Below are 21,118 nucleotides of genomic sequence, written 5' to 3' on the forward strand. Positions count from 1 at the left end.
GTTTATACCTCAGACAGTTGTGTTTCAAAATTATTTAACTGTAATATTTTCGACTTGTCAAAATTGACCAAATATCTGGACTTCTACTTCAAAGACAATTTTGATTTTCTTTTGTTACTCTTCACTGCTTGCTATAAACTGCTGTTTCACAGGGTTCCATTTCAAAAATAAGATTACTCCCATTGTGTTGTTGCTGTATGCCATGATTTCTCTGCAACCTGTGATATTCCTATGCTTGATTCTAAAAGTTTCTAACGGCAAGTTTCTCTGCGGTTAGTTTCCTGCACTCTGTGATCTTCCTATGCCTGGTTCTAAGGCTTTAGATGTAACTGCAAGTTCCTCTATCTTTAGTTTCTCGCAATCTGTGATATTCATGTGCCTGATTCTAAAGTTTCAGATGTAACTGCAAGTTTCTGTCTATGGTTTCCTTTGCAATTTATGATATTTCTGTGACTGATGCTAAGGTCTCAAATCTACAGGTTAGCTCTCCTATCTTTTGTCTCCCTATTGTGCCTAATATTTCTGTTGTTATTTAAAGCTTCTGCTTTAAAGACACATTTCCTCTTTACTGTTTTTTTTTGGGAAGTTTGGGTTCCCTATGTCTGAAACTATGACTCCCACTTCGAAAACTGTCTTGAGCAATAAATGTGAACACAGTACCACTGATTCTTCAGAGCTTCTCAAGGCAAAGAGAAAGGAAAAGAAGAAAGGAGGTTCTCCGGTTACAGTAGAAGTTGCAGAAGGAATTAAGGATGACCCTTCAACATCAGGAAAGCCTGCGTTAGAAGGGAACAGAGATATGCTGCAGCCTAAGGCGACTAGCAGAATCATCCCAGGAATAGTGGAAAGAAAGAGGACGCCTTTAACCAAGGTAAAGATGCCTTAACTCAGGCACTTCAATCTGCATGTAATGAGATTAATTGCCTCTATGGACGACTTGATAAAGAGCAAGAGGCCAAGACTGTACTACAAAGGTGTCAGTCAATAGCAATTACTAAGTGTGTACTCCAGGAGAAATAAAATTATCAGTTGGAGAGTGACATGGTGATCATGTGAAGTAAGCTCGAGAAGGCATACACTGATGCTGCCCAGGACCAGAGCTCTGTTGATCAATTTAACATAGCACTGGAGATCTCTGTGAAGGAAATTGACAGGCTTGGTACAGAGCTTGAAGAGACCTATTGGTAGAAGAAAAGTCAAGGATGCAATTGGCACTGGAAGAAGCAGAGGGCACCTTGGAAAAGGAAAAAGGTAACTCCCTATGTTTCCAGTTAGAACTTTATTAAATCAGAGCAGACTCTGAAAGAAAGAATAGAAGCATCCTAACATTCCAGAGATACTACAGAGCCCTCATCGAAGGAAGGCTAGAGAGACAGCGTTATCTGCACAAACGCTCCGCAGCTGTCATCATACAGGCCGCCTATAGAGGGATGAAAATTCGTCAGCTTTGTCGCCGGAATAAAGCAGTCTGCATTCTTTAGGCAATTTGGAGAATGCAACAACAAAGGAGAAAATATGAACATTTGAAACAATGTGTAAATATACTGCAGTCAAATGTTAGAAAGTTTCAACAACAAGCACACTACAGGAATATGAAGAAACTGCTTGCATGATTCAGTCGAGATACACATCCTGCATCCTAACCAAGCAAGCTGTGAGTTCCTATAAGCGCATTCGCTATGCTGTCTTAGTGCTACAGTCTGCTTTCCGCAAGATGCTGGAAAGAAGAAGCAGATTGTGACAGAGAAGTGCAATTCTGATCCAGTCATTCTACCGTGCCCACGTGATCTGAACCAGATTGCTTGGTATGAAAACCACTGCCATCAAGATTCAGTCTGTGACTAAAATGAAATAGGGATATAACCGCTATCACACTATGAAAAAGGCATCACTAGTTATTCAGCTGTGCTTATGAATTAAGGAACCGAGAAAGAAGGATGCCACAGGATACAGTCGGAGCTGATAAGCGTCCCACCAAGGTTGAGCTGCTGGAGATCTATAATGCTGAGACAGACATGAATGGTCACACCAGCAACAAGAGAAAGATAACAGCACATGGCCTGGGATGGTTCGCTGTCAAACTCGCAGAGGAGGAGTTCGAGCGAAAAGTCCTCTGCGGGCTTAAGGAGAGAATCCCATCGCTGATTCTTGCGGGGAGCCTGATATGCCTATTGTGGATTCCTATGCTCACATTGTGAGGAAAGACGCACCCCTCTTACATTTTCCTGCAATGCCCGATGTACCAGTTACTGGTTCCTACGCTTTCGCTGTGTGGACAAGTACTTTGCCCATCAACAAACTACCAGAGGTGGGTCACCCCGAGTCTGCCATTCATCAAGGTCTCATGGAAGAGCCTGGAGGATCGTCCAGAGAAATATTTTGAGAGGGGAGAGTAATGTTAGGGTCTCCTAGACATCCTGCTCCCAGCCACAGTTCCCTTGTCTGTCCACCAGGTGTGCTACTGTTTTCTGTCTGCTCTGGGTTTCCTCTGTCTGTCTCCTCTTTGTGTGCCTGTTCTCTGTCTCTGCCTGTCCTTATAGTTTCCTGTTTCCTGTGCTTCCTGGCCGTTGGTTTGTTTGTTATCCTGACTCCGTCTGTTTCTGCCATGATCTGATCTGACCTGTTCCTTGTAGTTCTGGTAACATTATTAACGGCCCTTGCTATTGAACTAGCTTGCCCCTGTCTGTTTCCTGCTAGCAAGTCCCAGTCCTGTTCCCTAGTCCCACTCCTGTTCCTGAGGTCCTGTTCCTGCTTCTCTGCCCTGCTCCTGCCTTCCTGCTGCCGACTTCTGCCTGTGACCCCAACCACGCCATCTACCGCCTGCCTCCGACCTCTGATATACAAGAAAACTGGGGTGCTCCTAACAATTTGAAACAATAGTACCCAAAACCTTGTGGGAATTTAGAGTGGGCGTCTGTAGGCGGCAATGGTGCACATAAATGAAATAATCTTGCAATACTAGCCGCAGGTCTTTGCTGCTGCTAAGCCGGCAATGGATCTCCCAGGATCCTCACACAGTAGGAAGACACAATAGGGCGAGCGCAAGCCAGAAAAAAACAAAAACAGCAAAATATAAGTCACACAATAGCCTAGATTGCTATAGATTAAATGGATGGAGAGAGGGGTAGCAGGATGAATGGAAATATAACAAAATCACTCACACGGCCATGTGTGAGTGTCAACACATCACAATGATGATGACTTTAGTCTAAGGCTTGCTTCATGGATCACTGGTCCTGAAGGAGATCTCAGGAGAAAAGGAGGGGAGAACAACAATGGGTGTATGTCACTATTAAGTGACAGTGTGGTGGAGGGATAAATATAATATATATAAAAACCACTCACATGGCCATATGTGAGTGTAGACACTCAGAGAAAATCCAAGCCTCATATGTAGAGCACAATCCTCCTTGGTTAATCACAGGTAAAGTAAGCCAAGTATAAAAACAAAACTTTAATGAAAAAGCAGGTATAAAAGTCCAATTAGAAAGTGTCCTAGAACTCACGGCAGTTCTCCTGTATGGCACAATCGGTGTTATACTCTGACTTCTGCATCCGGAAGGTCTGTTGGCGAACGGCAATCCAGGTAAGACTACAGTGGCTTGTGATGTCCAAAAATCCTCCTCAGAACAACGCCTTTCGCTCGTAAGCTTCGTCAGGTTCATGAAGCAAGCCTTAGGCTAAAGTCATCATCATTGTGATGTGTTTACACTCACACATGGCCATGTGAGTGATTTTGTTATATTTCCATTCATCCTGCTATCCCTTTCTCCACCCATTTAATCTATAGCAATCTAGGCTATTGCGTGACTTATATTTTGCTGTTTTTGTTTTTTTCTGGCTTGCGCTCGCCCTATTGTGTCTGCCTCCGACCTCTGCCTGTGACCCCAACCATGTCACCTGCCGCCTGCCTCCGACCACTGCCTGTGACTCTGACCACACTATCTGTCATCTGCCTGCGACCCTGACGAGTCTTGCCTGCTCCCCGCTGTTCCGGCCATCGAGGTCCTACACACTACTGGAGTCTCCCTCGTGACAACCTCTTTGTTCCCTCTTTTAACCCCTTAGAATCTCTCATTTTCTCTTAATTTTATGACCAAAGCTTATGATACCATTGAAAAAATCAATGGCGATAATGGGCACCCCTGCCTTGTACCTTTGGTTATATAAAAATCCTCTGATATAAAGCCTTGGTATTAAATCCTTGTTTTGGGATTTGTGTATAAAATGTTAATACAGGCAGTCCTCGGTTATCCATCAGAATCCGTTCTGGAAGTAGTGTTGGATAGTGAAACCATTGTAAAGTGAGTCCCATGTTACTTAGTGGCGGTGAGCATTGGATAACGCATTCAGGCATCGGATAACGCATTCCAGCATCAAAAAACAGCCCACAGGGTTGCATTGTAAAGCGTTGGATATGCCATTCATTGTAAAGTGAAATGTTGGATAGCGAGGACTACCTGTATACTCTTGAAATTTGTCTTCATTCCGAAAACAAGAAAGTACTTCAAATAAATTATTCCAGTTTACAAGGCTGAAAGCTTTCTCTAGACTAAGTAATAGAAATAATGGGTAATTGTCTTTATTCTTTATATGTTGCAACACCGTAATTTACTTTCTTATGTTAGTTACTGGATTTCTACCTGAGATAAAGCCCGTTTGGTCTGTATGAATTAAAAGAGGAATAACCTTTTTTAGCCCTTCTGCCAGAATCTTTGTTAATAATTTATAATCAATGTTTAAGAGTGAGATGGGTCTATACGATGCTGGGTTTAACTTGTCTCTTCCCAGTTTTGGAAAGACTCTAATAAAGGGGTGTTAAAATCTCTTGGGACTTTTTACATTTTTCATAAATTATTATATACCTCTACAATCAGTGGCACTATTTTTTTTTTCATAAATTAAAGAAATTGGCTTGAAAGGCCACCTGGTTATTTTGTTAATGGTTTTATATCTGTCAAAACGTCTATGGATATGTCTTTGTCAACATTTCTAGGTGTTCTTGTTTCATCTAGGGTATTTTGATGTGTTCACAAAATGTATTTTTCAATTTTACAGTAGCTTCTTTCCCTTTATACAGTTGGCTATAAAAGTTCCTAAATATCTCCATTATATCCTTGCCTTTTGTAAGGGATGTTCCTGACAGGATCTGAGACTTGATCATTCTCCCTGCCAGTCTGCATTCCCCCCCCCCCAGTCTGAATTCCCCCCCCCCCCCCCAGTCTGCATTTCCCCCGCTCCTCCACAGGGACTGCTAGTAGTTCTGTCAAGGAACCTTCCAGATTCTGAAACCTGATCACCTGTACCTGTCTTCTGCCTCCAGCCTGCCCTATATAAACCTCACCTTCCTGTTTCTCAGTGCCTGTTTATACTGGTTTGCCCTGTAGACTAGCTTACTCTATCTCTCTGCACTATTGATTATTATTACCAGACCTCTACTAGTGACCACGACTATGCCTCTCGCTGCCTGCATCGACCTCTGCTTGTGACCCTGACTACAGCTCTTGCTGCCTGCATCAACCTTTGTCTGACTGCGTCTTCATTTTCTGCCTTATTGGTCCAGCTATTGAACTCCAGCTCTACACTAATTGCCCCCTTGACACCTTTGTTACAGATGTAGCCAAGTCCCCTTGAACTAGGGCTAAAGAAAGGCTAAAGAAAGGGCTAAAGCTAGGGTGTAGATAGTTTTCCCTAAAGGGAATAGGTGTTATTTTTATGATTTGTTTTGACTTAAAGGGATGGTGGGCCTGTTGGTGTATGATTTAACCCTGTAAATAAACCCCCTGTAGAGAAATACAATGTTTCCGGCCTTATTCTGGGACTTGAAGATACTGCAATGTGATGTGGGTATCGCAATATATATATATATATGTAACGGTTTTTGTGAACCGGCCTGACCCACCCAATCTCACATTGGCCCCTGTGGTCTAACCGGTCCCCATTACAGTGTGGTAGTGTCTGGTGGTGCACCTGTTGGCAACAGGACTCCTGAGTCTCCCGCATGATGGTGTATGGGGAGGACCCGTCCAGACAGGCAGCTGAGGTAGTGTGCTGAGTCTCACCTAGTTCCAGTGCAGCGCCTCCACCTCATCAGGGTCCCTGCGTCCGCAAGGGGATGATCCTGTTGAGGAACTCCTTCGTGGTGCTCCTCTCTGTACATTCACTCCACACATGTACACGAGAGGGTTTGTGAATGAGAACATCTTTATTGGATGATGTGGGCTAGCTGCCCCTCGCAGTATATTCTTAGCCACTCATTCTGTAGTCAGTGCCTCCCTTTAAAAGGTGTATCTCTCCTTAGATAGGGATTCCCTATCCCCGCAGGGATCACTGCCCTGTGCCAGGTCCCTGGTCACAGTTCTCTCAGGCAGCTTGTCTCTGTCTGCTTGTGCTGCCAGACTCACAGCTCTGCATTCAGACTACTGCAACAATGTTGCAGACCTCCATCTGCCTCTTACTGAACACAGCAGCACAGCAACAGAAACTCCTCTAACTAACTTTAGGCAGTGCTGTGTCTTATATCCCTTAGGAACAGGCACATCTCTGATGTCACTAACCGTGGACACACAGCATGTTGTCTCTTCCTATGAGACATATGACACCTCACCAGGGTGTGAGGGCAAACCTCCATGATAACTGCTGGCATGCCCATAACTTACCAGGCCTTACTGTCAGCAGGAGAGATGACTGCAGCCATTTTACATGACCGCTACATTCTCCCCCTGGTGAATCCCACCGTCCCCGGCTGGGACCTAAATTTGAACACCTTTCTGCAGGAAGCACTGTAAAATGAATGACATACATAATTAGTCACAACATTACAGTACATATCTTCATCATAAACATAACAGATACATCCTAACATAGATGTATAACAACCAGGGTTACTCCCTTATGGAGTATCCATTAGTGGTACTACCATACCCTCTTACGGTGGCTTGCGCACAGCATGGTCCACTGGGCTTAAAGCAGCAATGCTGTAACCCTCTGCGCGACACTTCTCATGTAACCCGCCAGGATCCCAATCTTCTTCCCCTGATCCTTCCTCCTCATCAGTGCCATATCCCCTATCCTCACCAGTGGAACCCATTTTAAACTCAATTTCTTCCTCCATGAGGGGTTCAGGGACATACAGGTACTCCAACCTGTGGGACGCTTTGTACTTGGCTATAATAGCCCTTTCTGCCCGGCTGCTCCTAGTCAGCTCTGCGTTCCCTGCCCTCCCTGGCAACACCCATGACAGGGGCTCGTCTGTGTCCACAGGGTCAGATAATATCCCAGGCCCCATAGGCTCTATATTATGCTGACATATCTGAAACCATCGTTCCTGCATCTTCCTCTTCTTCTGGGCCGGTGTAAATTCCCCCACCGCCCACCATCGGGTCTCCTTACGTTCCTCAGACCACCACTCTAGTGAGTCCCCCTCCTCTGTATTCCCCCAAGAAGATATCCCCGCGGTTCTTTCCGAGCGAGGCTTGGACCATAGGTATGATCCCGGTACCTTTTCCTCTGCCGAATCGGTTACATTAGGTACCCACCGGGCCATCGATGCCATACCCAGTTGCCCTCCACCCCTGGAACCCCACTCTGAAGCGTAACTGTTCAGTCTCTCCCCAGTCCGTTCCTCACCGGTTCCCTGGGACCCTCCCGACATTCCCAAACTGGACGTGGACCCACGGGAAAAGGTGACTGGGACAGGGGCTTTATCTAGGGCATGGGTTTGGGCGTAGGGACAGGTAATGGGCATCCGCGGGGTTCCGACCCGCTCTCTGCCTTCGGATAGTCCCGTATCATTGTGCGGATGTGCCGCTGGTTGGGCCTCACCCGTCTCAGCTCTCCTCGCAGCCTGCCAGCTCTGTGTTGACACAGGTGATCGGGAAGCACTGCCCGATCGCCGAGGCGTTGTGGTTCTCTCTCTGGTCGTTCCGCTACCTCCGCCGGAAGTGACGTCATCACCGGAACCGGATACTCTGCCATCTTGCGATGGATCCCCATGCGGGATCTCTTCCTCCACAACGACATCCGCCGCCGGAAGTGATGGTTCCGCTCTGCTCCGCTCGGGCCTGGGCTAGGCCTTCCTCCGCCGTTGCCACCACCGGCGCCTGGGAAGGGTAAGGATGCATCTCACCGCTCCGTCGGCTCGGGATGGAATCCTCTCCTCCTTCCGCGCTGCAAGTCACCACGGCCGTGGGACTCCGCCGCTCCGGTTGTCTCTGCACCGGCGACACGAGACTCCGCTCCGCCGCGACACAGGTAAGTGCCGGTTCTTTTCCAGCACCGCTGTAGTGGTCCGCCGGTAGGCGCATCACCACCGTCGTTAGGATCGCTTGTTCCTCTTTCGAGGAGCCGAACTCCGACTCGGGGAGTGGCACTGCCGCACGGGACCGACGGTGAGGTTCCGGGTTCTCACCGCGGTTGTAGACCCCTCTCTCTTCAGGCTCCGTTCTGATCATTAGGAGCGATCCCCATTCTCCGGGATCAACTGGTTCGGTGCAGGCCGCACGCGGGGCTTCAGCCGTCAGCATGGCTGTGTCCGCCCCCGCCTTTACTACCAGGGAGCCTCCTGGCAATAAATAGGGATATACCCCAATGTCCATCTCGCTCTTTGTTGTGCTGGTTACGGGAGACACTTTGCAAAATGGTCTCTCCTGTTCACCAGCTCGCAACTGTGGGACAGGAAGCTCACACCCAGCTCCTCCCTCAGACAACTCGGGTCTTGGCTGGCAGAGATAGAGACCCCTCCCCCTGGTGAATATTTGGGGAGGGTCCCACAAGTTAATTGGATGTCCTTTAATTGAGGCCGCACCTCTTTCAGTCCTAGAGGGCGTGGCTTCAGGTTTCGCGCCATACCTCCCCGCAGGGTGGAATTTTTCTTTTGGCGCCAATCCCGGACAACTTTCTGCAAGTTTTGCATTTGCAGCATTTTCTGCAACTGGCCCACGCGGTCTCCCCGGGTAGCGGGAACCGCCATTTTGGCTCGCTCTGCAATCCATATTCACAGCAGCTGCAACTTCATATTCCTCTATCTCATCCACTAGCCTCCCTAAGGACAGGGGATCACCCCGTATCCAGGAGCACAGCATCCTAGCCACGACAGGATGGTCAGGTGACGCTCCTCTCAGAATTCGATCACAAAAGTACACCTCCACCTCAGTGGCCTTAATACAATCCCCCTTTCGCATCTCCTGTAAGACGGCTCCAATCCGCAGGAGGAACCCAGGTAGATCCTCTCCGTCTTCCTGATAAAGACTGAAGTACCGCTTCATCAATTGTCCCATGTCCTCTTTACACGCACACACACCATGTGCGCTCTCTCCATTAGCCTCCGTCCGCCATTTTGGACTATCCGCACCACGCGGATCCTCCATTCCTTGGGCTGTCACGCTCTCGTACCAATTATCGTACATGGGGCTCCGTTCTGCGGGGCAGCCACCACACCAGTACAATAAAGATTGCTCAGATGCACCACCACATATGTACCTGATCTAGGCTGGACTCATGTTGCACTACCTCAGGCTAGGCTCACTCTCTCAGTGTCTGCTGTGACTCCTTCCTCCCAGTCTGTGCTCCCTATGGTAAGTGTCTGGAATGGGCTAGGTACTCTGGCTCTGCCATGCAGTACTTGGGGCGTCTACCTCTCTTGGTCAGCCTAGCGCAGACCCTCTCCAGGATTCCTGACCAAGTTACAGGCTATCCCTTCTGGCGTCCTACCAACTAGCACTCCCTCAAGGTGACTCGGTCAGCTATAGCCCGGCTCCAGACCCCTCACTCCTTTCAGGCCCCTAGGTTGTCCCTGCGAACTGACAATATCCTGTCAGCCCCCTGACCACCCCTAGGTCCGTCCCTACGCAGCAGAGTGGCAGCAGACTCTCTCCCTGTTTCCCAGTGTGCCTAGCTAGAGCCTGTCCTGATGACAGATCTGATCTCAGCAGCGCCTCCAAATGTAACGGTTTTTGTGAACCGGCCTGACCCACCCAATCTCACATTGGCCCCTGTGGTCTAACCGGTCCCCATTACAGTGTGGTAGTGTCTGGTGGTGCACCTGTTGGCAACAGGACTCCTGAGTCTCCCGCATGATGGTGTATGGGGAGGACCCGTCCAGACAGGCAGCTGAGGTAGTGTGCTGAGTCTCACCTAGTTCCAGTGCAGCGCCTCCACCTCATCAGGGTCCCTGCGTCCGCAAGGGGATGATCCTGTTGAGGAACTCCTTCGTGGTGCTCCTCTCTGTACATTCACTCCACACATGTACACGAGAGGGTTTGTGAATGAGAACATCTTTATTGGATGATGTGGGCTAGCTGCCCCTCGCAGTATATTCTTAGCCACTCATTCTGTAGTCAGTGCCTCCCTTTAAAAGGTGTATCTCTCCTTAGATAGGGATTCCCTATCCCCGCAGGGATCACTGCCCTGTGCCAGGTCCCTGGTCACAGTTCTCTCAGGCAGCTTGTCTCTGTCTGCTTGTGCTGCCAGACTCACAGCTCTGCATTCAGACTACTGCAACAATGTTGCAGACCTCCATCTGCCTCTTACTGAACACAGCAGCACAGCAACAGAAACTCCTCTAACTAACTTTAGGCAGTGCTATGTCTTATATCCCCTTGGAACAGGCACATCTCTGATGTCACTAACCGTGGACACACAGCATGTTGTCTCTTCCTATGAGACATATGACACCTCACCAGGGTGTGAGGGCAAACCTCCATGATAACTGCTGGCATGCCCATAACTTACCAGGCCTTACTGTCAGCAGGAGAGATGACTGCAGCCATTTTACATGACCGCTACATATATCTATATATAAATCATATTTTGTCTGCATATTTCTTGGGTGGTGGCAGCAGATTATCTTGCAATTGAGTAACGAGTTAATATGAACTAATTTGAAGTACCTTTGCGAAGGAGAAAGGTGAATTGGCCAGTTTAGCCATGTGTATAAACCCTGGTTTCATGTCTAATTCACGTGCTCACAGGTATGCCATATTTGAAAGACGCTATTTGACTTTTCAGGTAAACCAGATCCATTTCAGCTTCATGCAGTCTTTGATAATTTTTCTGAACATTTGTACTCCGCTTAGCAATGTTCTCCTACATGTCTGCTATTGCAGGGATTTGCAAACTGGATGGCATGATATTTTCTGGGGGGGAGGGTCGCTTTTCCCCCAATGCATTTAAATTAAATGCTGGGTGGGCATGCACGGCCTCTGTAAGTTCCCTTACCTTGTCTCCGGCGGCATCAAATGATGCCACAGGGTTACATGATGTCCCGCAAGGGAGGGGGGGGGGGGTGCGAGCATGGGGAGGGGGGAGAGAAGGCAGGGGACGCAGAGGAAAAGGTTTGTGCACCCCTAGGCTATTGCATCGTTGATTTGCTGTGTTTGTTAATTTAAAAGCAGTTCAATTGATTTTTTACCGTTTTTATCACGTCTGTAGGGAATAGAGCGCTTGTCCTTCTGTTTATTGATTCTCCCCTATTTCCACTACACTGTTCTCCACCTTTTTTCTCTCTTGTGTAGCCCTTGTAACCTCCCCCCCCCCCATAGTTAGATAGGGCGTCTGCTTCTCTTGCTACTCCATATTTGTGGTGGTGCGTACCTGTGTGGCAACAAGAGGGCTGAGTGCTCTGCGGTGTTGTGGGAAGAACAGGACAGGATTTACAGGGTACCTTATTCGTGGTTGCAGCGCCTCCAGTCAGCATGGATCCGCTGGATGGAAAGATGGTCCTTACTGACACCCTTCTACATCATCAGACAGTAAATCACACTGATGATGGTACAATGGTGTTTATTTGCAGGTACAGATTTCACAGCATTGCATAACTTTCCTGTTAGGCCTGGTGATAGTAATGGTACTCCTCCTGAGGCCTCCTAGTATGACCCAGGGTAGATGGTACTCACTCCACAGGGGGAGGAAAGAGACACCAACTTTTGTGAGAGTGCCAGTATTTATACCCTTAGGGTGTGACTGCAACTCCGCCTCATAACAAGACAGATCTGGATCTGTATAGGCCATCACATCCAGTATTTGGCCCAATCAGTATCCACTTTTCAGGCTGACACTCTATGGCTGTTGCTAGGCCCACCCTTAGATACATCAAAGTCTCTAAGGCTGCAAAAGCACACAGGGCCTTTCTGAAGGAACTAGCCCATCCACTGCCTGCACCTAACAGGACTTACACTGGTAGGGCCCAGGAAAAGAAGTTGCGGCCTGAGGCTAGGCTACACTTGTTTTTCTGAGCGCTGGAGTTTCATGATGCTGGCGTTCGTAGTTAGATATTTTTCCATTCAAGATATTTGTAAAAAATAATTCTTTAAACAAGTCTCCATAATTCTTCTCTCTTTATTTTTTGTCATCTGCAGATCTTTGATCTGCTTTTTCAAGGGAGAAGAAGACATGTTGCTGGAGCTCTAGGTAAGTGTGACTTACCCCTTCAGCTCCAGACCGGAAGTCCTGCTGTTTTTATTTTTAAAAACTGATACTCCATTCAGGGGATATTGTGAGGATTACGGGCGCACGCCTACCCTGCTCTTGCTCTTACACAGCCCGTACTCTTCAGCCCGTACTCCTCTCCTGACGCGCGCATGCACGCAGCTGTGACGCCATCGGATGCCGCGACTAGGGCTCCGCCTCCGGATCACGCCGCACCCTAAGCTCTGTGGCAACAACATTCATCAGCTGATACAAGCAGCTGCACCTGCTCATTGGTTCCGCTCCACCCCCGTGGGGATTGGCTAATCAAGCCTATATATGCTCAGCTGTGCCATAGGCACTTTAGCTGAGCATAGATTGTGTTACTCTGTGTTTGCCTGTGCTGATCCTGCCTTGTCCCTGTCCTGTTGCCTTGCTTCCTAGATGAACCCCTTGTGTACCGACCCGGCTTGCCTTTGACCATCCGCTTATCTGGAATACTGAACTCGGCTGTCTTTGACTCTCTGCTCCTCTCATACCCTGACCACGGCTTTGCACCTTGACGATCCTCCTTTCTCCAACCCTGACCTCGGCTAAGGTACCCTCTACGCTCCGGACCTCTCCTACTCTGACCTCGGCAAGTATTATGACTACCTTGACCTCTCTGCTCCAGACCCGACTACCAAGACTATCCTACACTCTGTACGTGACCCCGTGCCTGTGGCTGGTGTTTATTGTTATTCCCATCTCAGTACCGGGGTCTCGTCTAGTTTGTGGTGAGCACAGCGTGACAGATATAAACTTTTAAATATTTAGTGGTCAGGAGATTCAAATAGAGCTCTCCCTAGAGTCCAGTGCAGTCTAACGGTTACCATGAGGATCTCAAAATCTAGAGAGGGCCACCCTACTCTTCATTTGTCACCTAATTGCAATCTAACCTGTAGGCCAGTTTATGGAAAAGAGAAGGAAGGAAAGAAGTGAGGGTCAGAAGAGGGACACTAGAGACAGTACAAAAAGGAGTGCTCCCTAGCTGACTAAGGAGGTGCCAGACTATTTGTTTTATGCAGACAGAGGGAGGAAATTCCCATTACGCCACCAATGTGTGATCTTACAAAATTGTGACATAGTCCCACACTATGACTTAACACCTGCGATTGTCCTTGTGCCGCAGCAGACAGCCTCTTAATGTGTCAGTCAAGCTGACTGGATGAAGCTCCTCCACCCTGCTATTTACATCTTTCTATGTTTGATCTACTATGTGTATAATATGTAAACATTGCTAAAGGTATTAAGGGATGGACTGCTGATGGTTCATTATTGTTGCAGAGGATTTCAATTAGCTGTGCTTTTTACCATGCATTTCACTGTGAGCACTTTTGGAGTGCATTATGATATAAAATTCATGAAGGGGTGTCCGTGGTGAAGTATGAAGCTATAAATCCTCCTCTGTGGTAGATTGAATTTGTTATGTTGCATGATCGATGGACCTTTAAAAGCCATATATTTTGTTTGCACCTTTGTTCGCTTTATTTAGGTGAATGTAAGTGAGCATATTGTTATACAGGACATTGCATGCATGGGAAGCCACATTGCAGTAGCCATTTGTGCCCTAAATAAAACCAGTTAAGTTGTCATACCTTTTTATGGGGCTATGTATCAACCGACGATAGTTTTCACGTCACAAGGGTCGCAAGCTTTATTTTTTCTAGCTTCAACTTGCACGGGTGTGGATTATTGTTAGACATCTGTTAATCAGTTTTCTTACATTTAACACTTATGCAGATGTTAATGCCACTTCCGACCTTCTGCATTTAATCAAAGAAAGAGGTAAACGGTGGTTATTAGACAATCAAACATACTCACTTCCCATTGGAATGTTGTGCCTAATATCCCTTTCTGTATACATCTCAGTACCCCATTGTCAAATTGCTTTCAGGGGCACATCATGCATCAAGAGCCGGCACAGGTTATCCCATCTGTTCCTGCGTCAACTCCTACTGACTTCAATTTTTAGTATACACCATTAACATATATACTGTACACCTAGCACAGTCAATTTGTGTGTGCCCCCAAAATGAAAGAGATATGTATTTTTGACACTGATGGTGTAGATTTCTGGTTAGTACACTAACACACATAAGCGCAATTTGAAATCAGATTTCTGTGCGCCAATTTTGCAACAAAAAGCCATTTGCGATGCTCAGTACATAGACCCTGTAGTGTTTTGTTGCAGGTATTCGTGTATTCTTTTCTAGAGCGTTTATTTGTCAGAATAGAGTATTTCCTGAGAGGAAGCAAGAGGTGAGAATGTTGTTTTCAGTGTGTTATTTTCCTCTCTGAGGAATGTGTGCTGTAGGCAGAAGTATAAATGTGAGGTCAGCAGGAAGGAACTACCTCCCATTACATCCAGGGGATTTTCATAAGGACAATGTAAATATAGTTTTTAATTTGCAGGTTTCGCATTGTGAATATTGAATGGTGCAGTTCTGTATAAATCAGCTCAGAGTGTGAAGCTCATGAATGTCCCCAATGTAAAATATTTTACTAGTTCTCAAAACTTTATCTAGTGCTACTTACTATACAAAGGCAGAGAGTTCACACAGCCAGAAATTAGCCAAGGATCACAAGAGATAGGCAGGAAACAAGAAGGATAAGATGATGCAACCTAACATACTGTCAAAGTTCAAGTCCATACTGGCAAAGTATCAAGGCTGCCTGTGGATCCTTATAGGTAGCCGAGGTAACCATGTCAGAAAACAGACCAAACTAACAATTGGGGGCCAAGAACAAAGAGGGACAGGAACAACATATAGGGGTATATTTATCAAAGTTGAAAAGCGAGGGCTAAGGCTGAGTCCCTGCTGGCGTTGAGCGCGCTCATGCTTAGAGCATGAGAGCCGGGGGTCCTGCAACTTGCGGACGCGTGAGCGGGGGGAGGAGGGGGGGCGCAATTGCGGGCTATCGAGCAAGCGGGAAAATGTTAAATTTTTATTTACACGAGCGCCGAGCGTGTGTGCCCGTGCATTTGCGCGCGTGCATCGCGTGAGCGGGAACATGCATATATATTTATATATGCATGTAACCACTCCAAGCGCCGCCCACTCAGCGAGCTCAGCGCCAGTGGGGACTCAGCCTAAATCCTTGCACAGAACAGCTCCATATGTATGAAAGAAAATTAATCCAATTTAAAGCAATGGGATTTTTCTCATTGTGAAATCTGGGGCAATTCTTTTGCATGGATTTTACCTCTCTTTTGCAGTAGAGAGGCTGCATAACAAGGGCAGAAAAAACTGCATCAAATTAATGTTTCAATAAGTATTAGTGTCAACTGCAGCAAACATCGTGCTTGTTATTGCTAGAAATGATAAAGGCTATCATATTCTGTTTTACTTTCATATCAAATAATGGAACCTTTCATATCAAAGCCCATCAATTTTAACATACTTGTGTAACCAGGTCCCCTCTGGTCCACCGGTTCCTCAGCGCTTCAGTGCTTCCCCCTCCCCTCCTCTTACCTGCGGTAGCTGCGGGGACAGAAGCGGATTGCTAGGGAGGCGAGCGCATCGCCAGAGACCCGCGGTGAGCACAGTACAGGGCGCCGCCATATTATTAAGGCTCGCGCGAGACGAGGCCGGCGGCCATTAGGAGTTGCGCATGCGCAGTGAAGTGCGAGCGGCGGCCAATACAGTAAAGGGCTCAGCGGGGACTAGATTTCCCAGCAGACATAGGGGCTGCTATAACACATGACCCACAGCAGCCAATAGGGCACCCAGAATTTCCTGCAAGGAGATAGATCCATTTTGCGCGCTCAGGGAAGCACGCCAGTCAGAAGCAGGACAGCAAGGGGATAGGTAAGGTCTAGGGAGAAGTGCTCCGCTGGACTAGGCCAGATTATTCCCCTTCAGGTCCCAGCTAGGCCCGACCATTACTAGCTTGTGGTGCTATAGGGAAGGCTCCCAGATAGAGACGCTCCCCTTAGCCTGTTAGTTCTAGTGTCCTTGTACCAGTGACAGACGCACGTGGTGTACGCGGCCTGAATCTGGGACCCAATCAGGCCCCCAACTCAAAGACTATCTTAAGGTGGGATGCTCCGGCTGGAGGCCACCACACGCGGAGGTGGATCTTTGGTGGAACAAACAGATCAGTTGCCTGTTATTACCCATCGGCACCCGGGAAGGTATCTCTACAAGTGCACCAACACATCTTGTTGCAGCGCTGCTACACACTTGGGGTGGGACTGGGTATAAAAGCCCGGACACTGGTGCCCCTGCACCCAAGAACTGTGGGGATATTCCGCGGGTCGGTATATGCTATACTGTATGTGTTATTGTTATGTTTATAATCATTGTTCAGTAAATACTGTTGCATATAATCTGGGTGTCATTACTGGGCATATTGTTTTGGGAGGGCCCATCCTACTGCGTGAGGATCCCTCTCAGGTGGAGACGCTGTTAGTAGATACTGATACACACCCCCCAGGCTCACAGTGGCGGAGGATCAGGCATCCTGTTTGCCACGCAGGTATTAACAGCACACGTGGTCACCCAACAGGCAGGGGAAAGGGGGCTACACTTGTAATCAGGGCCGGACTTTGACCTTCTGAGGCCTGAAGCTATGTCAAGTTTAAGAGGCCCCAAAAATTAGAAATAGATTTATTATTCTGACTGAAGGGTCCTTTGAAAATATTGAAACTGAAAGGATTGAAAGTATTATACTAGCATTGTTGTATACAAAGATGACGGTGTAAAGCTAAAATGAACAGTGTTTGCACATCACATACATTTTAATATTAGAACATTTTCGAGATTTTTGGAGAGCAAAGTCATTGATGATGCCGTCAAATTATAATCTATCAAGTTTGTCACTTTCGATGCACATGATGCTTAGGGTCATATTTGAATGAAAATGTCCATATTTCTAGAGAATCTTCTTTTTCCCATATCTTCTTTATCTATCATCCGATTTTAAAACGAAACGCATTAATTTTTTTCTATTTGAGGCCCCTCATATTGTGAGGCCCTAAGTTGTAGCTTAGTTATCTTATGCGTACTGTATGTCCGGCACTGCTTGTAATACACACGGTAAGTGTGTTATGGTCATATCACTAGGTCACCTTTCCTTGAAGAGATCTGTGAAAGGGGAACTTTGTCCTGACAACTATGAATATTACAGGATCGTACACCTCTGCTTCTGAATAGTAGAAACTGTCTCCAAGTAGCTGTCATTTTGTGGAAAGAGAAAAATGAACAAGCAACAGAAAAGGAAAGTGCAAATGTTTATTGTAATGTTTTTATTCACCTAGCAGGTCATATAGTTCCATTAACGACAGTGTGTAATATCTCTACATTGATTTTGTACTAAGAGCCTAATGAAGTTATAAAGACAATAATGGTTAGTGAAGCATGAATTATGGAGTTTTCTTTAAATAACTAAGGTGTGTAACGATTCATAAACTTCAAGACAAATACTCTTATATCTTTTGTGATGTAGTCATCAAGCAAAAGTGTATAACCCAACCCATAGTACACAATTAATCATTCTGTATTGTTATTATTAATCTTTAGTGTGGAAAGACTACGTCTGCTTCAAACAATACATACTTCAAAATAATATACATGTCAATGTATATCATGACAAAATATTGAACATTTTTTTTTGCAAATATTTAAAATGACATTTAATAAGCATAGTACTTATAATGTACTTTTTTAATCTGAAGCAGTACACTTATAATCACAATTCCTGATTTAATATCAAACCAAAAATTGGGTTTTTCATGAAACAAAACAGGTTTAGAAAAAATACATGTACTCATATTGCATTCACTCCCATTATTTAAACCAAGCCCATTGGTTTAGTCAATCCTGTATAAAATGCCACGTTTTATTGGACACTGTCGAATAAAATGCCTGCAGTCTTCAAGTCTGAGAGATAACGTCAGCAGATTGAGGTATTTGTGTAATGTGCCCCATGTCAGGTGAGCCTGTACTGTATGTGTTCATTGCATGTGGATGACTGGATGGGCAGTAAACAGATGCAATATTGCTACAGATGTAGAGTGCTGTCATACTGCTAATAAAGATATTTCAGTATTGCTAATTCTTAATATTGTTCCCAGACTTGTTTCACCAAACATATTTCATTTGAAGTGTTCCACTTTCCATAGCACTCCACCAAAAGCTTTCCATATTTGATCAACTGTATAACCCGTTACAGCAGAAGTTTTTATTTAAAGTATATCACCATTTGCTTTGTTGGGATGCACTTGACTTGGGATATCTTGGTGTAAGTTTGATGGATGTGACTGGAGTTATGTACTCTCATGCACAAATGAAGGACGTTTGGCCCTTTCCAGTATCCACATTGAAAAGAGCCACAAGTGATAAATTGGGTTCCCATGAACCAACACTACCTGACAACTACTATTACCAATCTGGCACTGCAGCCAGAGACTACCTAGAAGGTTTAAATTCCTATAGAATACACTATCAACGTTACATGGTACATTCCTATGTCGTACCAGACCTTTTAAAATGATTTATAAATCATTCCAAGAGGTTGTGGAGGTAGGTACATTGGATATAATAGTATCATTTATAGATGACCCCTTATATTGAACAATGCGAATAATAAGGGGATTTAGGCTCCCTCGCAATGATTCAGGGGGAGTTGTCATCTGACGCAACGAGGAAGAAGCTGTGCTCCACAAGATGGCTACTGTTTGTTATTAAAATGTTTGTCTGGCTCATTCAAACGCTTCACTGCTTTAAAAACGCACAAAGATCATTACAGTAATTGCAAAAGAATGCACAACACTACGTGGCTTACTATGTGAGGTTTATAAAGCCCATGTACAACAACATGCATGCATTGTTTTTATGTTAGTTCAATGAAGGGTGCCACACTTTGCAAAGAATCCAGTTTTGTTAATATTGTTTTTTGCAAGTGTTTTTTTATGTATTTCCCTCACCTACCTACAGTAAGTATATTTACTGTGTCCTGCCCTTGTGCTCCTACAATTGCTATCCAGCCTGTTGTTCTCCTGCTTTATCAGCATAACCAATCCTTCTCCCATTAAAGTCAACTTTTTATGTAAAACTGCACTGTCCACCCTGTAAAAGTGCATATTTATTTTCATTAGTCACACGACTAGCACATTAGGGCCCTGATCCACAGAGCTCCGGTAACTCAGGGCTCATAATGTATTGTTATCAAAATCAGTAACGGACGGTATGTTCCTTGAGGTTAACGCGAATCCACAGAGCTAATTATATGCCAAATCCATAGCCGTTAGGGATCTCATTACATAGGTTTAGCGGCATGTTACGTTAGCATCGCCTCGTTCGTTTCAAATAACAATACTAGCGTTAAGAGAGAGAAAAGTCCTAGTTTAGTAGAGTCCCAAGTGATATACAGTATACACTACCCCAAACACACCTGTATACAACAGCTGGGGACACCCAAAGTGTCTCTCCATGGGTTGTCCAAAGGTGCATATCTTTAGCACTAACGTCCGTTATAGTTACCGCTGGGCCCGTTACAGCTGAAAACTCACTTCACTCTGCGTTAGTGAGATTTGAAGATACCAGTTTGCACCCTCATTAAATCAGTAATGGACCTCTGTGGATCTGGGCTGAAGAGCGATATGTATCAAAGTCGCCTGGTTGCAAAGATCGGGCAAAAATCTGCACAAACATTTTCCAAAGAAAAGCATTCTATTGAACGAGTTTTTCTGTATTGATAAATGTAGTGCAGATTATCTGCTCTGGTTTGTCAGGTGGGAGACTTTGAAACTGTTCCCTCGTCTTGGGCTATTTATCCAATCTCCTGGCTGTGAAACTGGGGCAAAAACAATGCAAAAGAATTGCACCAAATTTAGAAAAACTTCAGCGGCTTTCAGTAGGATTCCCTTCCTTAGATAAATGCGGTCCTGTTTCAGGGTCTCTATTGGATGAAACGCGTTGGTGCGTTTCCTATTCCCCCGTTGTTGGTGCTGTTTGTACAATACATATTTTTCCATTATTCTTGGAGTTGCCCTATCTACATTTTTTGCACTAGCAAGTGGACGCTGTGCTCCTTCTTCATTTTACTCTGACTACCCATACTTCTGAGGACTGCACGCTGGAGAACCTGTCCTGGCTGGATACTATTGTAAGGTAAAGGGCACTTGCCCCTCTGTTTTACCTCTCTGTGACTGTTATCCCTTTAGCCATTATCCTGTGGGAGGTTTTGTTTCTTAGAGGACTCATCTGTGTGGTTGTCAGGTGGGCACCTCTAGGTCCCCAGATCTCCCCAAGTTGGATATTACTGGACATTATTGGATATTTTTCTACATGCCTTATGGACACTAGGACAGCATTCTCACATTCTCAATATTGAATATTATTAACATCTACTACTAAGGGCATACATTAGGTGTAGCACCACTCATCAAACTATCTACTCTCTGGATGGAACACTGAAGCAAAAATCAGCGCTAGATTAATCCAGTGAAAAGAATTCCATAGGCAGCATTTGTATTTCTACCCTATAAATGTGCGATTGTTTCCAGCTGGTCAATTATGTAAACGAGGAGACTTTGAAAAGGAGACTCCTGGCTGGAAAACTATGATACCACTGGTGCAAGAAACAACACCAGATTCTTTTTAAGAATAGGAATCCATTCAAATCAATGGTGCCTCTTTACTAAGGTCTCCCGGCTGCAAAGGGGGGG

This window comes from Ascaphus truei, chromosome 1 (genome assembly GCF_040206685.1).
Source record: "Ascaphus truei isolate aAscTru1 chromosome 1, aAscTru1.hap1, whole genome shotgun sequence".
NCBI lineage: Eukaryota > Metazoa > Chordata > Amphibia > Anura > Ascaphidae > Ascaphus > Ascaphus truei.